The following is a 5,873-nucleotide window of genomic DNA, read 5'->3' as shown; positions in this document are numbered from 1 at the left end:
CGCACGTTTGAGCGTCGATGGCGTCGAGGCCATTGCGCGTCGAGACGTCTTTGTTTTTGTCGCTCTCTTCCTCGGACGTGACTATTATACGTTGTCGCCTTGGTCGTTTCTCGTTCTTCTCGCCTTGTTTCATTTTGACGCCTCGGTTTGCCTCTTTAAAGTATTGTCGGGCCTTGTTCAACGTCAGTGTTCCGTAACCTGGAACAGAGATGTAACAGCCGCACTTGACCACTAGCCAGTTGTTTTTTCTGACGGTGGCTCCTCCGCCGTCGCGCTCAATGTCCAATAGATTGGCGGGAAATACGTGAACATGCGATTTTACAAATTGAGTAACGGTCTGGAAAAAGTTTGTTCTATCCGCGACATATGCGCTGGAGAGAACAACTTTTCCGAACGTGCCCGTTGGATTCAACGCGAGTGCGCGAGATACTTTGTCCGCTTGCACAGTGCCGGACAAGAATACGTCGCTCCTTTGCCAGCCGGCCTCTCTCTTTCGACGCAGGAATTGTCGAAAGGTGAACGCCGACTCGTAATTTTCTAAAATACCGTGATCTCGTTGGTCACGTCTGCGATGTCGAGGTACGCTTGCGTGTAAAAGCAGTGCGTGTAGGCCCAGGACGCGTAATACGTAAAGAAGTATCTCTCGATGTTTGGCTCGTCGAGAAAAAGTTTGTCGTTGATAAGTCGGCCTACATCGGCCACGAATCGCGCGACGACAGCGATGTGTCTCGGCACGCGCAGCGAGAATAGCGGAAAGGCCTGTCGATCGGTCTCTGGATCGTGCAATTTCTTTATGCGCACTACACGTTGCGTGCAAGAGGCGTTCTCGGTTCCTCCCTCGAACATGAGCCGCATCACTTGATAATTGTACACGGTGCTGCGGCCGTGGACAAAGTACATAATCCTAAATTCCGCTTTTATCGCTCGGGCGATAATATGGGGCAGAACGAAGGGAGACCGATCGTACTTGTCCTCAAGATTGAGTAGATGGTGGAGGAAGCGCAAGTCCGATCCGATGGTTCGATCGATGTACCTTTCCCAGCGGGACATGCGGTATATGAGGTGGTGCGCCAACAAGAGAGAGGTTACGATGCAAAGGGCGTTATCGTCGAATACGTACGAGTCGTTGATGGCGTCGACTATGTTGCCCACTCGCCTCTGATCCAGAGTGAAGACCTCCTCTATTCTTAGAGCGTGTCTGGTCTTGATATAATTCTCGCAGTAAGAAATTATGTCGCGTATATATTGCTTAGTGTTCTCTGCTAGTTGCTTCATAATACGCGAATTGTCGGCGTAACCGCGGCAAACGACGTACGCGCCTATGAAGCCGGAATCGGACGGTCTGGCCATTTTCGCGGCGGAGCTGTACGCTTGCGCGTACGTCACGCAATGCTGGTTGGCCGACGCGTGTCTTCTAAAGTAGCCAAAGTTTGCTAGAAATCCGGTACGATATCTATCGATTTTGCCGACGATATTTACGGCATCTCGAAAGACGTACGCCAACGAGTCGCGACTCTTGCCGTCCAGTTTTACGAGGAGGACGTCGCCGTCCGAACAGTTGAGCGTGTCGGCGCGATGCACCTGGAGGATGTCTATATGACGGTGGTCCAACGCGATGGCTTGTTGCAGAAGATGATGAGCTTTTATCTTGTTCAAACGCATCCCGTGTTGGGCGATATAGAATCTGGCGCACGTCATACCGCAGGTGTTGCACTGACTCTTGGTCGCGAGAACGTTGGACAATAGGTTTGTAAATTGTTTGTAATCCGCGCTCATTACGTTGTACGACCTGTCCACGTCTTGTCGCACGTAACGTATGCCGCCTTTGGCGGTCTCGGTGTTCTTGTCCAGTAGTCGAGCCGCTCGGATGATAAACTTGGAGAGGAAGGCTGCGCAGCAAGCTCGAAGACGTCCCTCTTCGTCGTACGTCGTTTGAGCCGGAAGTTTGCGGAGGAACGCGCATGAGAGATGGACGAGAGGTCCATTTGAAACAAAACGAAAAGAGCCCGATTGTCGATTCTGCCCAATCTAAATTCGTACCAAGTTCTCTTGGCATCGATACGGTCGCTCGCCGCCTTGAATCCCGTCTGGTACGGTCGCGCGAATTCTCTCCGTTTGTTCAAGTAACACGTCAGTTTGGTGTTTTGCGACTTAAAAATTTTACTCGGCTTGACATTAATGTCGCACGAGAAGTTACAGTGGAACGGCTCGGCGGTGTAACAGCAGCAGATGAAGGAATCAATGTCGCCTGTCGTCGTCACGTCGAATCCGCTCTGGTAATCAAAATCAACGATTCGCGCGTTTAACATGTCGAACATGTCGCTCCTCTCGCTGTTGTCCGTGTCGTGTTGATAAAACGACATTTTTCTCGTCTGCGGAAAGACGGTTTATCGGGTCTTGTTCGAGGACCGAGTGTCAGCAGCAGCAGGTGTTAACGCTGGCTTGCAAACGCTTTCTCCTTTGAAAAGAAAAAGCAAACTATCGACACGCACGAAACGAAAGCTGAAAAGAAACGCAACACTCGAGTAAAAGGAAATATAACACTTACCTTGGTTGTTTGGTCGTCCTGTAACAGCGTCTTGAAAAAGACGGTTTACCGTATGCGTCTTGAAAAAGACGGTTTACCGTACGCGTCTTGAAAAAGACGGTTTACCGTACGCGTCTTGAAAAAGACGGTTTACCGCACGCGTCTTGAAAAAGACGGTTTACCGTACGCGTCTTGAAAAAGACGGTTTACCGCACGCGTCTTGAAAAAGACTGTTTACCGTACGCGTCTTGAAAAAGACGGTCTCTTCCAACTCGTTTGCGTTCTCGCGACACTCTGAAATTAAGAGAGATGCGTTTCAATGACAAAGTTTCATTACTCGAGAAGGGATATAGATGGGAAAAATTCCAGGATCAATACATGTAGAGTTACGGGGGGGAAAAAGATGTACTATGCATGTATGAATCTGAAAAACGAACGCGGTGAGGTCGTATCTCGATGGTACCATTGTTTAGTCCTTGTCGATAGCAATAAAAACGTATACCTGTGTCATGGTCGTAGGACGCTTGGTCCAAGCGTTGATCAATTTTTCCGAGATTAGTGGAATTTTGCATTATTTGTAAATATTTTCAAAGTCACGGACCCTCGAAAAAGTGAGTAAAAGTGAGGGTGACGAAAAAATTGCAACTAGTACTAGATATAAAAAATAAAGGGTCATTTTGAGTAGGGCGAATGGGGGGTCGGGGGGGCGAAGTCCCCCGATGGGGGTTGGGGGCGAAGCCCCCCAGTACGCAGTACGGGCGCAGACAGGGTGGGGGTGCAGGGGGGAGGGGCGGAGCCCCTCCCCCCGCCTATGATAAAGCAAGGGCTAATGGACGATGCTTTCAACTATTGTTATAATAATAAAATGGAGGAGGCGACGCGTACGTAGAGAAAGTAATGGAAACGAGAATCGGTACTCTGAGAGTGTACTCGGCGGAGGCTGATGGATGCAACCAATGACAAGCATTTGTCGATAAATTGATATATATATGTTCGACGAGGGTTTTGGTCTCGTCGGATAGGCGATCTAGCAAAAGTTATTCAACCAAATTCAATAATAGAAGGTAAAGAATAACAAGCAAATTAAAGCAAAGCGAATCACCATTGGCGGCACGTGGATTCCTCTCATCGATTTATGGCCTCCTTCGGAATTCGATCGTCTCCAGTCTTCCCTTATGCAATCCAACCTTCATGCATAGAGTGCAATAATTAGCGGCAAGCAGGCAAGCTAGCAGGCAATAAGCAGTTCGGAGATAGAGATAGTGAGAGCCATCCAAGTAGAAGAGAGAGAGAGAGTGTGTATTATAGTACGGAGCGTGTTGAGGTCCGTCCGCTCTCCTCACGGCGCCGTGAGCAAGTTCCTTTCTCGCTGGAAAGGAGAAGCCGTGAGGCAGTAATTTCGTCCTGCGTGACAATTTTGATATCGCCGGCGGCAATCGATGGCAGCACCGATACGGTGAGTCGCAATATCGAACGATTTGCCAAATCGCCTCCCGCCGATTATATCGACTACAACACTATTTGAAACATTTACAAACAATAAGCGATTTATACAACTAATTACAATAAAGTATAATCTTGCAACTACTATCTACAATTATATACAAGTGTGTGCGCCAAACAATATATCATTAACGAATGTCAAGCAACACGTTAAACTGTTAACTGTAAGCGATGGTACCACCCGGTTTCTAAGTTGGAAGCATTCTGCTCAAGTCACTCGAGTGATGTCAAAGCCAAGTTCGAGGAGCCCTACTTACGATAGCGTATATCCCATATCATTACCAAGCACCGTTTACGAGATACAGGTATTCACCCTCTTAAAGAGTGGGAATGGTCATCGTCGTTGAATAGGATTTTATTCCTTTTATAAAAAAGGTCTTTTGGTCAAGGATGGAATCTCGCTCCGTTTCCAAGTTACTAAGTCTAGATGGTCCAACGAGAGTGGGGACCAATATCGGTTATTCCTCCTTTGCTCTCGGACCGCGTTATTATCTCAGGTAAGGAACCCATGACGGTCAAATTTTCAAAATCTGTAACTCGACAACGGTTAGAGATAGGAGAAACTATCAAGACACTTTCTTTGTAGATCCCGATGAGATGTACAACAAAGGTGTCTTGGTAATTTCTCCTATCTCTTAGCGTTGTCGAGTTATGAATTTTTCGTCCAATTTTTTCGTCAAAGTTGGATAACTCGACAACGGTTACAGATAGGAGAAACTATCAAGACACTTTCTTTGTAGATCCCGATGAGATGTACAACAAAGGTGTCTTGGTAATTTCTCCTATCTCTTAGCGTTGTCGAGTTATGAATTTTTCGTCCAATTTTTTCGTCAAAGTTGGATAACTCGACAACGGTTACAGATAGGAGAAATTATCAAGACACCTTCTTTGTAGATCCCGCTGAGATGTACAAAAAAGGTGTCTTGGTAATTTCTCCTATTTCTTACCGTTGTCGAGAGTAGTGATACTAGGAGAGTTCTAACCCTGGGGCAATGAGGGGGGGTGAGGGGCGAGGGGAACCCATGGCACGGGGGAATGACGTCACGCGGGGAGGGGGGAATGACGTCACGCGGGGAGGGGGAAGGACGTCACGCGGGGAGGGGGAGGCGTCCGCGAGGTTAGGGGCCGCGGGGAGGGGGAAGCGTCCGCAATTTTGGTGCCTGGTCCGCGAGGGGTCCGCGGGGAGGCGGAGGCGTCCGCGAGGTTAGGGTCCGCGAGGGGGCCGCGGGGAGGGGGAGGCGTCCGCGAGGTTAGGGGCCGCGGGAAGGGGGAATGACGTCACGCGGGGAGGGGGAGGCGTCCGCGAGGTTAGGGGCCGCGGGGAGGGGGAAGCGTCCGCAATTTTGGTGCCTTGTCCGCGAGGGGTCCGCGGGGAGGGGGAGGCGTCCGCAAGGTTAGGGTTCGCGAGGGGTCCGCGGGGAGGGGGAGGCGTCCGCGAAAGACCGCATGAATCTTTGTAGGTGAGGGGTCTGCGGGGAGAGGGGCATCCGCGAAAGACCGCATGAAACCTTTTGGGTAAGGGGTCCGCGGGGAGAGAGGAACGTGAGAGAGAGATGTCGCGAGAGAGACGTTCGCGAAAGAGAGATAGCGGTAGCGAGATGATGCGGCGATGGAGAGCGCGATTTTATTATTTAAAATAATGTTTATTTATAAAATGAGTATGTGTGTGTGTGTGTGTGTATTTACAAAATGTGTGTGTGTGTGAATTTAAAATTTAAAATATTATATACATATAAAATATATAAAGCAGCGCCATGATGATCGAACCACATGGGTCGATATGATATTCCGTGACGATCGACCCATGTATCATGACTTATGGTACGAGGCGGAGGCTGCGTGG

Source organism: Prenolepis imparis, unplaced genomic scaffold, assembly GCF_030444845.1.
Source record: "Prenolepis imparis isolate NDT839.2.m4 unplaced genomic scaffold, iyPreImpa1.0 SCAF_7, whole genome shotgun sequence".
Classification (NCBI taxonomy): Eukaryota; Metazoa; Arthropoda; class Insecta; order Hymenoptera; family Formicidae; genus Prenolepis; species Prenolepis imparis.
This window is presented reverse-complemented; position numbering follows the sequence as displayed.